At 54.0% G+C, this 16,960-nt stretch overlaps 1 protein-coding gene across 1 annotated transcript in view; it reads left to right on the top strand.

Moving 5' to 3' along the window:
• LOC137466684 (centrosome-associated protein CEP250-like) overlaps window positions 1-16,960 on the top strand; it is a 31,284-nt gene that overhangs the window by 12,013 nt on the left and 2,311 nt on the right. The gene's annotated exons all lie outside the window — the stretch shown is intronic.

Here is a 16,960-nt window from a genome sequence, read left to right as displayed (position 1 = left end):
AGACGCCTCTGCGCAGCGCACTGAGAGCCGTAATGACATGGCTGCGGACCACCCTCCTCCAGCTGCTTCTCTGTCACCTCTGAGAGTGCCCGCGGCCGCAGGTGCGGTGGCAGCCTTTGCAGCAGCCACCTGACATTACACCCAGACACTGGCAGCGCAGCCATGAGCACAAAGGTCTTCTCTAGGGCCCGAGCGGTCTCTGAGGGCACACAGTCATTGAAGCACAGTCTGTGGGATGGCTCCAGGCAGTCAGCAGTGCTCAGCAGGTACAGCTCAGCCACAGCAGAGCAATCGGGGGGCTCCGGTTCCTCCCGCAGCAGCTGGAAGAAATGCCGTGTGGCCAGCAGGACTGTCTTCTCCTGGCTACTGGAAAGGGTTCCACTGCCATGGCTCTCCTGGTAGATTTGGGCCAGGACACGGCTGTAGTGAGTCAGTGTGGGGACCAGGACGACACCAAGGTGTTGCAGGAGATCTCCAAAGGCAGCCACGTGGGGGTGAGGCGTGAGGAGGTAGGGGTAAAAGTCAGCCTCGTCCGGGAGTGATGTCACCACCTGCCGTGGCCTGGCCATGTCCCATGACTTGGCCAGCACCACGGGCAGCTCAGAGAGGTGCTCTGCGTCCACCTCCTTCAGACGGGTCTGCAGGAAGCTGTACATGCTATGGAGCACCCTGGCCCGTGTGCTTACCTGCAGTTCTGTCGAGCAGGCTGCCCTGCACACATGCTCCAGGTTGGCCACCACCAGGGCAGTGGGTATCTCTGCAAAGACTTCCATGGCCTCCAGGGACCGCTCCTCAAGTTCAAGGGATTCTGGCAGGATGGTGGCTGATGTCCACAGGAGCTCAGCCACATTTTTGCAGTAGGAAACGCTGCCTTTCAGAGCCACGGCCTTAGTGCAGTCTGTAAAAGGAGGGTGAAGGTTCATCAAGTTTGGGGGGATATCCAGTGGAGGCAGGAATTGGATTGAGGCAATTTTCCTCAGGAAATTTTCCTCAGGATTTTCCAACAGGATTGCAAGTTGCTTGAGCATCTCCTGCTGTCGCTCCAGCAGTTCTGCAGCATGGCATGTAGTCTGAGTGGCTTCACGCTCTATCTCCTCAGCCAGCGCCACAAAGTCCTCTACAGAGAGGCTGGTGCGGACACCTGCCTTAAGGAAGAAATCCACAATTACTATGCAGTTCGAAGGTAGCTTCTTAAAGAAAGATTTAGGCGCAAAGCGGTTTTGGAGCCGCATGTCATGGTAGAAGTAGGAGGCCAGGCGCAGTGTTCTGTGGGCATCTGGTATAAAGGCCGCCTTCCGAAATGCTGCCACAATGGCGTCCACGCTCTGAGTGGAACAGATGGGTCGCAGGACAAAGAACGAGCGTACAGCTTCCATGAGGTCTTGCTGTGTGAGCTGGGACAGCCGGGGAAGTACCACAGTCATGAAGAGCTCTTGGTCATCGGTGAACTCCCCCTTCAAACGCTTGGCCAGCCATTTGGGGTCCTGGCTTAGTGTGAGAAGCAGCATGCTTCTCCATGGAGGAGCTGCTCCAGTGCACGTGAATCCAGCTTTCCCTCCTGGACAAACCTTAGCAGGGCGGACACGTCCTGCTCCCCTAAATCCCCCCAGCAGAGATCAGCTCTTGTGTCTGCCAGATGGGCCACTACAGCCCTGGCATCTGTGACCTGCAGTGCCCTTGGCTTCAGGCAACAGTAGGCAAAACTCCAGGGCAGCAGGGACTGCTGGAGCACAGGGATGCCCAGTTTGTGCAGCACCTTTTCTACTTTAGAGTGACACTCAAAAAGAACCTTGGAGAGGGAGGATAGTGGCAGTAGGTGCTTTGAGTCTGTCTTACTCCCCTGAATAGGCAGCACTGCCGTATTCTGGAGATGATTCATGAACGACTTCATGTCCACATCTGAAGTCCTGGAGGGGACCATCCTGTCAAAGAAGGTCCACAGCCCCTCGAGCCACCTTTCTCCCTCTGTGGTCCACTCCAGCTGACCCAATACCTCCTGGATGAGTGGTGTGGCCTCTGGGAGGTCAAGCTCCTTCACAAAGCAAGGTGGCATCCATTCAGGAATACACTTCCCCAAACGCCTATCTCTTCCTGGGATGCTCCAGTGCACTGGTTTTGGCTGGGATAGAGTTAATTTTCTTCCCAGAAGTGTGTCCAGGGCTACATTCAGGATTTAGCATGAGAACAGTGTTGGTTGCACACTGATGTTTGAGTTGCAGCCCAGTCAAGGACTTTTCAGTGTCCCACGCTCTGCCAGCAAGGGGCAGCATGGCCAGGAGACCTGACCCCAACTGGCCAGAGGGATATTCTGGACCACAGAACCTCCTGCCCAGTACAGAAACTGGGAGGGGGTTGGCCAAAAGCCTCCCCCCCTCTGCCCCCCAGAAAGAAAACCCCCACAGCCCCCTTCCCGCAACCGGTTCGGGAAAAATTTCCTCAGAGAGAAGTGGAGAAAACCTGTTTATTTAACAGGCAAAGCACTGTCCCGTGCAAAAAAATGAACAATACCAGATGACAAAACTCATTTGCTGCTCTGAAGAGATGACAAATTCAGAAAGTCTCTCCTGTGGCTGCTCGCTCTGTTATCAGTCCCTCCGGCACTGGGAAAGGCTGCTGCCCAGAGTAGGCCACAAAGTGCGAGCTCTCGGTGCTCCCCGGGTCCTGGTCCAGAGCAGGTTCGAATGGTTCCAGGAAAAGGGAAAGAAAGAAAGACAGTCCAGGGAAAACTTCACTGCCTCAGCTAGCTAAACTAACTAAAAAGCAAAGGAGCGCTCTGTTCTGCTCCATTTGTGCCCAGACAACACAGTCAAGCAGAATGTGGAGGAGTGCGATCTGGTAACAAACTCCGTGCTTCGTCTTCTCCCCTCCTTTGCTCTCAGAACCAGTCTTGAAGGCACTGAATACAATATCCAGCATAAACAGAACAGACGACTGGGGATACAAGCATCATAACATCACCCTAGGACAGAAAGAGAAACAGCACAATGGACTACTTAAGACGAGACAAGGGGTCTTGAGAGAGTTATCCCACCAATTGGCAAGAACAAGCAATAGATAAGCTCTCGTGGCAGGGGAGATGCCCTGCCACACCAGGGAACCCTGCTGCACCTTGCCCGGTTTCTTACGGGCAGAGCCCAGCGGATGCACGGCCTGGGCTCTGCTCCAGCTCTCAGGCAGCCCTGTTGTTAAGGAAACTTCCCTGTCTGAGCATCCCCGAGGCACTCTGGCATTCACACTCCCATCACCAGACTGTTCCTGCGGGGACCAAATCCCCTTTGCAGTGGGTGGCTCAGGTGAGCCAAAGGGTGCCCCCATTGACTCCCTGCACTCCCCCCACTCTCACACAGTCAGGCCAGGTTTCCCACAGCAGAGTCTCACGTGTCTCATTCCAAAAAACAATTTATTTGCAGCACAGGAACACAGAAATAGCCCGAGCCGGTGCCTCCAGGGAGGGACCTCGAACCCCTGGGCTGTTACGCCTTCACGGTCAGAGCACATCAAAGTCTCAGCTCTTCCTCCCGAGGCTTGGCATCTGCCCTGTCTCTGAGCGGCCACTGTCTCTGGCTGTGCCACAGGTCCTTGGGCTCTTTGTCCTGCCAAGGGTCAGCAGGTCACGGGCTCTTCCCTTTGGGCTCCTGCCAGCCAGAGCTCAGCCTGGAGCTGGCACTGCAGCTGCACCCCGAGCTACCTGCACCAGGTGTATTCCTCAGCACCTGTGCTTTGCAGCTGCCGAGGAACTGCACACAGGACCGCCCACTCGGCCTCCGGGACCGCACGCTGGAGCTGCTGGAGCTGCCTGAGCACTGCCCCAGCTGCGGGTGTGCGTGAACGCGCTGCGGGGCTCACGGCCCTCGTGGCTGAGCAGTTCACGTGGCCCAGGGAAGCTGGGGCACAGCCAATGCTGCTCCTCCCCTGGCCAAGCTGGAGAAGAGCTGCAGCTGGAGCGTGTGCCAGGAACTGCTTTGGGAGCAGAGGAACAGTGTCCCTGGGCTGCGCCCCTCGCTGTTTCCCAAGAGCCCCGTGGTGATCAATCACTGCACCTCCAACAGATTGCTCTGCCTGTCTCTTGCCTTTGTGCAAAGAGCGAGGCTGGCAGGGCTCTGTAGGGTGAAAGCTGCCCCAAGGAACCAGACAGGCTGGAGGAACGGGCGCCAGAGACCTCGCCACATCCAGCCAAGAAGGGGTAGGAACAGAGAGTGTCACCAAACAGGAAAAAGGGAACTTATCCAATACCAATTTGATGTGAATAAGCAGACACTTCTTTATTCAGGTGCTGGGAACACAGGGATAACTCCTCTGGAAGTGTGTTCCACTTAACAAACAAAACCCATCCATTTTATTTACTTTTTCTGCTGAATCATCATTATGTGCCTTCTTTTACATACTGCGCATACTATGCCCACTCTTAAATTTAACCTTTACATTGATTGGTTCTAAGAGTTAATAACTTCGCCAATATTCTAAACCAATCATTGCTCATCTCTCCTGAGGTCTACTGACTGGAATCCTTAATCTTAAAATCAAGATGGGAAGGATAGTGGGTTTCCAAGCAGTGTTACTGGTGAGCATGACTGCAACAGAAGGGTCCAGTAACTTCCTGGGGAGGTTTCACCAGTTACATTCCAAACACAGCGCTCCTGACATTTCTATACCTTATACTTCACAACTGTCTACTTATAATCATAGTAACCCTTTTATATGATCTGATTATTTGATCAAAGCATTCATCACAAGAGCAGACAGGAACAGCAGAAGCCAGAGCAGGGGAGACTGGGAAGGTGGCAGAGAGGTGTCTGGGCTGAAGGGGATCCTGAGGAAAGGGGAGGAGAAGGCTTTCCCTCAGCCCGTGCTTCTCTTCTCTTTCTCAAAACATGACCAAGGAATCTCACGTTGCCAGGGATGGGCCAAATATCCAGTTTTCTGCAATTTCCCCAGCCGTTGCTGCTTGGCCATGACAGGGAAGAAGCCCTAAAAAGGGAAAGGAGGAAAAGCAGCCCCCAAACTGGGCATCTTTGGCGTGGCAATTCCTCCCATTCCTTCCTGTTGGTGAGGAAGCTTTGCCTGACAGAATGACACAACAGGGGAGGGGGGAAGGGGCCTGTGGACAGGAGCACCACAAGAGCTCTTGGAAGGAGCTGTGGAGCTCCATCTCACTGCTGGTGTCCTGCCAAAAGGCAGAGGCACTGCTGAGTGCACTGGGAATGACGGGGAGGAAAGCAGTGGGCTGATAGAGAGAGCTCAGCCGCTGAGCCTGGGGCATGCGGGTCTGCTCTAGGCCTAAGGACCCTCAAGAGCCTCAGCTCCTTCTCCTGCACCTGCTGTGCAGGAGGCTTCTTGAGCTACTGCCCAAGTGTCTGTGTCTTCACAGATTGGCCCCGGAACGCCACACCTGGGAGACTGAGCCACCGGGCTGATGGATTCTGACCTGCTGGACCTCCCACTCGGAGTCAAGATCTAGGTGAAGCCCAAGTCCAACTCTGTCTTCTGCAAGGGAAAGCTGGGGGAAAAGGTAAGGAAATAAAAGAGCGCAGAAAAGCTCTCCTCTTTCATGGGGTCCTCATCATGCACAGAAGTTCTTGTGGCCACCTCCTCTACAGCAGGAGCTGCAGCCCTACAGTCAGGCAGGGCTGGGCAGCAGAGGGAAGCTCCAGGCTGACACAGCCCTTGAGCCTGCCTAACCCGAGGAGACTGGTTTCATCCCCTCTCCACTGTCTGCATTTGAAGCACTGGGCCTGACCTTTTCAGCTGGAAGGTTCATTTGTGGGTGGGTCAGCAGTTCTTCCTGGTGGCCTAAGGTGTCTATTTGCTGCTGGGGTTTGTTTTCTCTCCCTCAGCCCATCCCATCACAGCCCAGCCTGGCCCAGCACGGCCCCGCAGTCTTTCTGTGAGGGTCTCTGTGTCTTCAGAAGGATGGTCTTCAAAGTGTTGGTCTTCAAAGTACCTTGCTCTTTCCACAGGTACCGCATGGCACCTCTTTACAGCTCTCCGGCCTCCTTCATACTCTGGGAAATGTCTCTTACAGCTTCACTGGCAATGTCCTTCTTTCAGTCTGGACGACCCCTACATGCACCACCTGAACCTGCAATACAACTGCCTGCATGACCCCCACCTTCAGGACTACCACAAGCGCAAGGACATCCTGCGGATGCTGAAGAAACAGGGCTGCAGCACCAGTGACAACAAGGTAGGTTTGGACATCAGGCTGATCAAGAACAGCCCTCTTCAAGCAGGGCTCCCACAGCCCCTGCTGCAGCCGCCTGCTGCTGCCAGAGGACAGAGCCGTGCGCTGGTGTCTCTGGGAGCAGAAGCAGCGCCAACATCGCCCTGGCAAGCCCCAGTCCTGCCCTTCTCAGCCTGCCCCACGCTGCCTCTTCAGCCCTGGCTGGGGGGACATCACTGGCCCCAACACCAGGGTATGGGGGGAGGGCTTGGGGGCAGCTCCTCTCCCACTGAGGTCAGGCTGTTTTGGGGAAGGCTGACAGCATGGCTTGACAGTTTCTGGGGGATTCTGTCCTCATCCCTCCACAGGTGATTTGCACTGTGAAGGAGTTCAACGAGTGCAGGCAGTGCCTGACCAGGACCAAGCTGCAGTCGGAGCAGATCTTGGGGCGGCAAGAGGTAGGCAAAGCGTTGTGTTCAGGGCCATGGGACTGTGCAGGGCTGTGCTGCTGGGCTGGGTGCTGTGGTGTGGAAAGGACTCCACGGCTGGGAGCTGAGCCAGCGCAGGGCGCTGAGCTGGGCACGGGCAGCAGGGCCATGTGCAGGCACACCCCGTGCTGAGGGAAGCCCTTCTCTCCTGCCCTCGTGGCCTGGCTGAAGCAGAGTGCCGGCCTGGGCCCGCAGGAATCCTCAGCACGCAGGGGCTGAGTGCTTGTCCAGGCGCCATGACCCACAACCTGGTGTCACCTTTCTGGAAGGGCTTCTGCCACTTTTGGCCAAATTAAAGGATGGTCCCAAACTGTCAGGAACCACTGACACTTCCTGCAGGGCACAGCGGCAGCTGCAGCCTCAGAAACCTTCCTGCCCACCTCCACAGAAGAGCAAAGAGACCCCCCCTGAAATCAGGGAGATTCAGAAGAGTGAAAGCACCTTTAGACAAGGGCCAAACCCACTCCACAGCTGAGCTGGCTCAGAAAGATGCCAGCAGAGCCGCTGGCTCCCAGAGGAAGCCGGACAACACTGCCGATGGCCTCTTTAAAGCTGTCTTTGAGCAGCTGACCACAGCAGAAGGCCAGAAGCTCCAAGAGCTGGTTGAGACCATTGTGTACAAAGTGTTTGCGAGGCAGAAGGTTCCTTGGGACCAGCGTGTCAGTGTCTTAAGAAACACTGCTCAGGGGATCAGAGGAAGAGTTTTTGGCAGCTCTGTGAGAACAGAGCCTGCAGAGCCACCACTAGACCGCCAACAGGAAATAGAACTGGTGGCCAAGGAGCTTCCAGCGATGGTGTTGGAGATCTTGGGGGACCATCTGGAGTCCAAAGCTTCTGAGTCAGGGAGGGCAGCCAGGCAGAAGGAGCAGCTTGTTGATGGAGGAGCCACCCAAGCAGACACACCCAAGGAAGCTGAAACAGACAGAGGACGTTTACACGCTTGCCTTGACTATCTCACCATCCAAGTTGTCAAGAATATTCCCTGCCTCTAGAAATCCATGGTAGCTTCTCAGTTTGGAGGAGACTCCAGCTGTGACTACACCAAAATCCTGAAGCTTCCCAAGGGTAAGGTCTCCAGAGGACAGATGCCACCAGGATTCCCTGGAGCATCTGAAAAACAGAGCCAGGAAGAAAGCACGGGAGTAAAGCTGCCTGCCTTAGGAACACAGCTCCATGCAAAAGGGACAGGCTATGCCAAAACCATGGAGCCCGAGTATCCAGCAATGGTGAAGGGGAACTTGGTGAGAGAAAGGAATCCAGCAATCTCAGGCAACACTTGGGACATAAGGACCATGGCAAATTGGATCGTTCAGTCTGTATTAGGGTGGGTTGTTCGGCATAGGCCTGCACCAACCTGCAGGCAGAATTTCCAATGGCCTGTCCCAAACCCAGCCACGTGCCAAGGCAGAGAGGAGAGCTGTGCTGCTGAGGACACTCTCCCCTCCTTGGACCCACAGTTTTCCCCACAGCCCATCCCTCCGGAGGGTCCAACGCCCCCTGCCCAGGACAGAGCACGGCACAGATCAGTGCACTCAAAGCTCGTCTGAGGCGAGCAAGGCGTGTGGCAGGAGAGCTGAAGGGCCTCTAGACAGCAAACTTCACACCCTTGTTCCATCAATAAAGAGTTTATCCATAAGGCCTTGCTTGTGCTTCCTCCAAACCAGGCCAAACTGCATCCACGCATTTTCCCTGTTCCCCCATCTCTCCCCCGCAGTCTGCTCCCACAACCTGCCCAGAAGCCCCCAGGATCTCCCAGGACCTCCCCAGAGCCACCCAGGACCCGACCATCTCCCCTCCTTCATCTCCCACCCAGGACTCTGTACTACCCATCTGCCTCCCATATATCTCTTCCCAGCCCATCCAGGACTGCCTGAATCCCCTCAAGGAGTCCTCAGCTCCCTGTGCCTCTCATATCTCTCCTATGTCTCCCTTCCATGAGGCCCCCAGGACCCTGTACCCCCTGTATCCCCCCCCATTTCTCCAGCCATATCCCCACTCGGGACCCCATAGCTTCCTGTATTCCCTCATATTCCCCCCATATCTCCCCCTGTTTCCCCTACCAGACCCCTGAAGGACCCTCTCAGCCCCCTCCAGATAGCCAGAGATCCCCCGAGCCCTGCCCTAGGACTGCCCCAGGATGGCTTGTACCTGATGGTGGAGAGCCAGTGTCCCCCATATCTTCCCCCACAGAGCCCCCAGGATCCTCCCCAGATCCCCCCCGGCAGTGGAGTGCCACCCACCGAGGATGAGGGTGTGGGAGGGGGGTGGAAGACCATGGAGTAGCTGGTGGTGGGCAGGTGGAGGGCTTCCCCCTCCCCCAAGCCCCAACCACTCCCAAGGGCCCCCCCTCCCAGCGGGAACTGGAACAGCTCTGAGGAGAAAACATCCTCAGATGTGCAGCCTGGGGAGGGGACCCCAAAATCAGGAAGGGACCCTGGACCCTAAGAAGTTGGGACCCCTAAAGCCCCCACCCAGATGAGAGGAGAAAATGGCCTGAGCTGTGTGGTCCCCGCCCAAAAATCAGGAGGGGCCCCAAAATCAGCCTCCCCAGCCCCCTCCACACCTCCGAAGATATAGAGTAAGTCGCCCACCAGCCACCCCAGCCCTCCCATATCTCCCCTATTCCAAATGTCCTCCAGCCCCCCCAGATCCCCTGAAGCTCTCCCAGCCCATTTAGCCCTGCCCAAAGTTCCCCAGAGCTCCCCTCAGACTCCCTGAAGCTCCTCCCCATCTCCAAACAAGGAGACCCAGTTGTCTCCCAGCCCTTCAAAAGCCCCCAACCACCCGTCCCCAAATTCCTCCAGCACCTCCAACCCCTCCAGCCCCGCCTCCATCCTGTAGAACCCCAAAACCTTCCCTAAACCCCCCTAGAACGCCCCTCAGGGCTCCTCCTGACCTCCAGTCATGTAGAGCTGCCAACCCCAGCCCCCCAGACGCCACCACCTTGCCCCCATTCTGAATTTTCCCTGACTCCCCCAAACTCCCCAGGCCCCCTTGTCTTGTAGCTGCCCCAAATCCCCCTAGGATTCACCCAGGACCCCCGAGCCCCCTCCCCACCTCCAAACACATAGAGCCATTCATCCACCAGTGCAGCAAGGGTTGGGGGGTCTCTGGGGAGGTTTTGGGGGTCTGGAGAAGGTGACATCACCTTCATCACCTTTATACAGTTACATCACCGAGATACATGCATATTCGTGTGTTTTGTACATTAGTCAAACATTCTTTTGAACTTTCTGAGGTTTCGGGAACTCCTTTGTTTGATTTCTTCACACTCCGGCTTGTCTGCATAACATCCTGGGTATCAGGTCAATATATTTTATTTCTTCCTGTGTCTCCATCCTGCCGTTTTACATCCTCTGTTAAGGATTTAGTGTGTCCTCCTTAAATGGAACATGGCATTCTCTAATTGTCCTCCGGTGCTCTGGTTTGTGTGACGGTTATCTTATCACTTGGACGGGTCGGTCAGTGGACGGCCTTACATTGTTCTTCTTAGTTACACAAAAGCCTTTTCTATTCTACAATACGTTCATCACACTCTTATTTCCATAACTGCTACACAGATATTATATTCATTACACTATTTCTATGAGCAATACAATGCACACTTAAGCTGATAGATTCTATTATATTCACAAGCAGCTAAAAAGAGTTACAGTTGGTACTATTTCTAAATACTTATAATCACTGACCACATGCAAAAGCTAATACGTAAAGGTGAAAGCCAATATTATGTAGTCATTTTACACAGACTTTTGCTGCAATTTTGTTCAGGTTTAATAAACCTTTGGAATTTTAAAAGTGAGCATAATTTCTCACAAAGTTAATATTCAAAACCCTATTAAGTCTTTATTCTTCTTCCCTGAGAAGAAGTCCATGGCAATTAGTAAAGCTTTCTAAAATAAATTAATGGATTCAGCTGATTGCAATGATCATGGCTTGTGTGTCTTACAGAGGGCACATACTAAGGGGGACACGGATAGGCGGATCGGGAAGTCCCGAGTACCTCCCAAGTAGCTCAGCCAAAGGGGAAAGGGACTGAGGAGAAAATGCAGCCGGGAAAGGAGAAAAGAAGGCTGCTTGCTCCAGCTAATTGAGAGAGACCCTGATGGACTCCCTCCCTTTGTTCCAGCCAAGGGACTTTTACAGGACTCCTCTGTCTCCTTTGTGGACACGACCCTCGAGCCACGTGAATTTGACGCTCTGGGCGGTGGGGGGTGCTGGAACTCCACTACCTGGGCAGGGGGGAGAATAAACCAGCATAAACCAGTCCAGACTGGGGCAGCTGGGCAAAGTTCAGAGTCACAAGGGGCCACTGGCAGCGAGGCAGGGGAGCGGCGGCAGTGATGGGCAAGGGGAGGGCGGGGAGGAGTTCCGGCCTCAGCCCGACCCCCCTCAGTGAGTGACAACGGGGAAAAGTGCCCTCAGGGATTGGCTGGGAGGGTACGCAAAATGACCCCAAAAAGCCTCAAAACCTCCTCGAAATTTACACAAAACTGACCAAAATGGAATAAATTTGAATAAGTAGGAAATATTTAAGGCTATATTTTAGTTCCATTTAGACAATGGAGTGTGGGAAAGGCAGACTGTGCACTGAAACATGGCAAGACCAAGAAAAACCCCAAAGGCCCTTTAAGAATCCCTGAAAATTAAGTAAAATTGAGTAGAGGCATAATAAATATCAATAAATATAAATCGGTTAAAGCCATAATTAACATATCAGTATAAAAGGGGGACGTGTAATATGGGGCTTGGGGTGCTCAAATGCCTCAAGAAAGTACCAGGAAACCCCAAGCACCACATTCCCCTCATGCTTGGGCTGGCTGTTGAGCAGCTCAAGTAGAAGAGTCCTCCAGGAACTGAAGGGAGCAGCAGCCCTCGTGCTGAGGCACAGCCTGTGGAAAAAGGGCTCGGTGGCCCAAATGTGTGCTTTGGAAATCAGAGTTGGGTTCCTAAATCCCCTTGGAACTCTCTCTAACAGACCTGTGGTGGCTGAGGGATGTCCGTGGGAAGGCTTTGTCAGCCTTGAACTGGACCTGTTGATCATCTGAGCTCTGCTCTGTGTGGGAGCCTGTTCCCTTCCCCTTGCCCCAGGGCAGAGAGTTGGTGAGGGCTGGAGTTGGAGGCTGTGTCTGCCCCGAGAGCCGGTACCGTGGGGCTGCAGGTGCTCCTGCCAGCGTGGGCTTGTCTGAGCCGGGCCTTGTGCCTCTTTCAGGTGTCCCTGCTGCAGTCACAGCTGGCCCAAGACCGACAGGACCACCGGCAGAACTACACTGAGAGCTGTGCAAGGACCAGGCAGGAGCTGTCAGACCTTCAGCAGGAGCTGTCCTGCTCCTTTGCAGCTCTGCTCAAGGAGCCCAAAGCTGCTCTTGTGGAAGCAGACACTTGAAGCTGCATCGGTCTCTGAACCTTAACTTGGCAGTGACATCCAGGGGCTGTCCGTCTCTGGAGAGACAGGCCCTGCAGAAGGCAGGTGCAGCTCTTCTCTTCCACGCAGGATTTGTGCCCTGCTCAGAAGCCAATTCCTGTCAACTGGGGCACAAAATTCCTCCCTAGGTCACAGATGAACGCTATCGAAGATGAGGGCAAAAAATACCTGCCAAAGTTTTTACAAGCAGGCTCATTTAGTTCTTGAAGGTCTGTTCCTAGAGAGGAATCTCTGATGTAAGCAGCAAGACTTTTCTTCTGCCTAGAAAACCTAGTGATATATTGCCAAACAGAGAGCAGAGAAAAAAAATGCACTTGTGGTTGTCTCAGCATTCTTAATCACTTTTATGAGCCTTAAACACTGCAGCTCTTGGCATTTCTCTGTAGGAATTTGAAAAGCCCCTGAAACACCATTCTTCCTCCTCATGCGGCTGTTCTAAAGGCAAAGCTTTACTTTCATGAATATTTGTCAGCAGCAAGAACCTTTGCAGGCTTTTTCTTCCATCTCTCCTTTGTCAGGAAAGACAGAAGAATTCCTGTAACTCAGGAACCAAGCGCATCCCTAAAGAGCCTGCAGGTCTTGAGAACGCTGAGCCTTAAAACTGACACTGTCTGCACCAGCAACTTTGAACTCATGTTATGAGCCAGGTCCCTGCCCAGCTGCCCAACAGGGCTCTGGGGACACGGGGGAGGCAGGGCCCGTGCCAGTGGTATAAATAAATTTGTTTTAATAGGCCGGCTTAATAATAGTTCATCGTTTTAATGAGTTGTAATGAATTGCTAATTAATATAATTAATTGTTGGAATTGATGTAGTAAGTTACAAAGTTAAAGGTATTGTCGGTCAAGTGTGCGTGCATAGCTGTCAATCACGGAAAAGAGGGGTCGGAAAAGGTGTCAAGGCAAGAATCTTCTAGACGGGTTACATCATGGAGCGATGTCAGCAACTCAACCTATGACTGGGGGACTAACCAGCCAATAGTGCCTCAGAATTCCAGGATGATTGGCCAGGAATGCGCTGTCTTATGGAGCAACCAGCTACCAGGAGGTGGACCAATCAACAAGTGGATCAAAAGTGCACCAGTCTCGCACCTTTCAGAGACTTTAAAAACCCCTGGGTGCCGAGCACCCGGGTCTTTCTGCAGAATCAGTATCCACAGAAACTCCCTGTGTAGCACAGAGTTACTTGGATCTCTGACTTGCCCCTGAGGCCCTGGGCTTATCCTGGGGCCTCGTCTTCAGTTGTCTTTGTTTTTAATAAACAGGCCCAGGCCTTTTAAAATGTCTTGGCTCCAGTTCGCCTGCTTTTAACACCAGGACCGGCAGGAAGCTGGGATGGGGGGAGAGCCAGGGAGGGCCTCTCCAAGAGCCCCTGGAATGCTGGGCTATGGACCCTGGTAACCATCGCAAAAGCTGTGGAAAGTTGGGAGTTGGAGCCTGACAACTGTCACAAAGGCCATGGAATGTTGGGAGTTGGAGCCTGACAACTGTCACAAAGGCCATGGAATGTTGGGGGTTGGAGCCCGAGAACTGTCACAAAGGCCATGGAATGTTGGGGCTTAGACCCTGGCGACAACCAACAGCTCCTGGCTATTGGGGTTTGGACCCTGGAGCTGTCAACAGCTCATGAGCTTTGGGGCTTGGACTTTGCAAAGGCCAAGGGCACGTGGATTGTGTGCTATTGACCCTGCAAAGGCCAAGAGCCTTTGGATATTGGGGTTTAGACCCTGCAAAGGCCAAGGGCCTTTGGATATTGGGGTTTAGACCCTGCTAAGGCCAAGGGCCTTTGGATATTGGGGTTTACACCCTGCTAGGGCCAAGGGCCTTTGGGCATTGCTGTTTACTCTCTGCTCGTGCCAAGGGGAGGATGGAGACCCGGCGGGTGAGTGAGAAAGCCACTGCTCTCCTTGTGCCAAGCCCAGCAGGGACCTGGGAGGGCCTGGGCTGGGCCTCGGGGAATAGTTCCCTTTGGCAATAGCAAGGGATTAACAGTTGGCTGTTCCGGAGCTGGCAGCAGCTTTGGTGCTCGCTGTGGGGACAGGTGTGGGAGGGAATGGGTGGCTCCTGGCCATCCCAGAGCACAGCCACATCTCCTCCTCCATCCTTGTCCCACTGGAGGCTGTGGGCACAAACAAGGGAGCAGCTTTTCATTGCCTTCCCCTCACCCAAATTACAGCACAGCCTCAGTGCTTCCCAGAGTCCAGAATGAGTTTCTCCCAGACATCTCTGAAATGATCCCTAGTGGCCCAGAGGAGGTCACAAGCATGATAGGAAGATGCTCCAAGGGCTGGAGCACCAGTGGCAAGGGAAAAGGATGCAAGAGTTGGGGTTGTCCAGCCTGGAGAAGGTTCCAGGGTGACCTTAGAGCCCCTTCCAATGCATGAAAGGGCTGCATGAGAGCTGGAGATGGACTTAAGCCAGAGGCCTGCAGGGACAGGACAAATGACAAAAGCTTCCCACCAAGACAGGGCAGGGATGGATGGGATATTGGGAGGGAGTTCTGCCCTCTGAGGGTGCTGAGGCCCTGGCACCCAGGCTTGAGGTTTCCCAGAGAAGCTGTGGCTGCCCCTGGATCCCTGGGAGTGTTCAAGGCCAGACTGGCTGGGGCTCTGGGCAACTCCCCTTCTGGTGCTCTTAGAAGTGATGAAACACCTTCCAGCATGTTCATTTCTGCTGCTGTCAAACTACTGGGCTGAAAATATTCCCAAGGAGGGGAGGAAGAGCTCAGCTGGAATTGCTGTGCTCTGGGACAGGCTGGGAGGCACTCAGGGGCGACTGCCTCAGGGGCAGCCATGCAGTCTGAGTGTGCTCTTCCCCGTGCTCTTGCAGGGAGCTCGAGGGCTTTCTCAGCAGGGACGTTCCTCCGGAGCCCCTGAGGTGAGTAAAGTGTGCTGAGCTGGCTGGCATTTTGAAACTGGTTCTCCATGAATGGATGCTGGTTCTTGTGGGATCAGAAAAGAGGTATCTCAGTGCTGCTTTGGAATGGGAACAGAACACCTGACTAACAGCTGGATGTGGGCTTTCAGGCGCTGGTAGGCGACAGTGACAGCATGGCCAATTCCATCATCTGCACCGACAATCCTGGGAACATCCTCTCAACTCTGACATCCACTGATGAACAGCATCCTTTTGAATGGGTTCGGGAAGCTACAGAGAACTGGGGGCGCATGCAGCGGCATTTTGATCAAATGGAGGAGAGAACTCAGAGGATCAGAAGCCGCTGCCAGCTGATAGACTCTCTGCTAGAAGAAATCAGTAGGTGAGTCTTTCCTCCTCCTCCTCCTCCTCCTCCTCCTCCTGCATTCCAGAAACAATCTGCTTCCAGGCCGGGGAGTTCAGAGGAGTCCCTGGTGAAGAAGTCACCTGCCTACCATGTGTAGTCCTCAGTGTGGCCCTCGAGCATCGTCCTGTCTGGTTTTTCCATGCTCTTCTGTGACTCCCAAGGCTGTCTGAGAGCTGCAGAGCCATGTTGGAATAGGAGACTCCTTCTCCTCGCCGTGCTGCTTCCCTGAATTCTGTTCTTTAAGTGCCCCTGCCCAGCCATAGCTTCTCACTGAAAGAAGGCAGCCTCTGGAGGATTTTCCTGGGAGGGAAAGAGCAAGGTCTTCCTTAGCCCACTGCCCCCAGCTCCATCCTGGAGAGCTGAAAATGGCATTGCTGACTCTTCAGGCCTCTTGATTCTTCTGACTGAGCCTTGTCTCTGCAGTGACTGTGCAAACCTTGAGAAGTCCAGGGAAATGCTGCTGCAATGCACTGGAATCCCGGAGACAGGAGCCTTGTGTCTGCATCTGAAGAACACCAAGCAGCGGAAGGAAGCATCAGCCCAGGCCGAACAGGCAGAGCAGCAGGACAGGATGGAGGTTGGTTTTGGAAATGAGACTGGTTTTCCCTTGAAAACTCGTCTTGCCCCTTCTTCTACACTGGAGGACTTGGCTGCACTCGAGGGAGAAGACCCATTGTTGCAGAGCGAGCTGGAAGTCAAGAGGCAGTCATTGGAGGAATTGCAGCTTCAGAGGGATCTGCTGCAGCAGGAGAGGGATGATGTTAGCATGGCTCTGAACACCTTATTGCTCGGCAGCACCTGTGGGAGGGGGAGTTGTGGCAGCCAGATCAGCCCAGATGCTGTTGCTGGCAGGAGAAGACGGGCACACTGCTGTGCACACCTGGCTCAAGACGGCACATGCGTTTATGAGCCAGGGATATGCGTGTTCATCAGCAAAGTGTTGCGTGCTTCTGCAAAATGTGTTGCTTTGGGCAGCCACAGAGCCTCTAAAACGGGGATCGGAGCTGGGGAAGGGTCTGGAGCACAGGTGTGACCAGGAGCAGCTGAGGGAGCTGGGGGGGCTCAGCCTGGAGAAAAGGAGGCTCAGGGGGCACCTTCTTGCCTTCTACAGCTCTCTGTGACAGGAAGCTGCAGCCAGGTGAGGGTCAGGCTCTGCTCCCAGGGAACAAGGGACAGGACAAGAGGAAACAGCCCCAAGCTGTGCCAGAGGAGGTTTAGATTGGGTGTTACAGGATAGCTGCAAGAGAAGGCTTTGTTTCTGATGGTCTCTGTCAGACAGTCTCAGTTCTGGGGAATGTGATAGGTTGGGCAAATGCACAGCAGACGTTCTGATTTGGCCACATCAGGCAGGCGTCCACAAGTCACAAAATGTCTGCTCAGCACAAGAGCCATTTCCCGGCGAGGCATCCTCTCCTTGCAGAGAGCTGCGTAGAATATGTGAGGAGGAGAAACTTAGACGAGAGTTTTGTTGTGGCAGGGGGAAATCCTGTATATTTCCCCTTGATTCAGCAAGCAAATTTGTTTTCACAAATCTTCCTGAAAATGTCCAGCAATGAAATATATCCAGATAATAATTTTGTTTCCCAAGTGGCAGTTGCAGAAGATG

The sequence above is a fragment of the Anomalospiza imberbis genome, unplaced genomic scaffold (assembly GCF_031753505.1).
Source record: "Anomalospiza imberbis isolate Cuckoo-Finch-1a 21T00152 unplaced genomic scaffold, ASM3175350v1 scaffold_396, whole genome shotgun sequence".
Taxonomy (NCBI): Eukaryota; Metazoa; Chordata; class Aves; order Passeriformes; family Viduidae; genus Anomalospiza; species Anomalospiza imberbis.
Note: the sequence above shows the minus strand (reverse complement) of the source record. Positions and strands in the feature narration are given on the sequence as shown.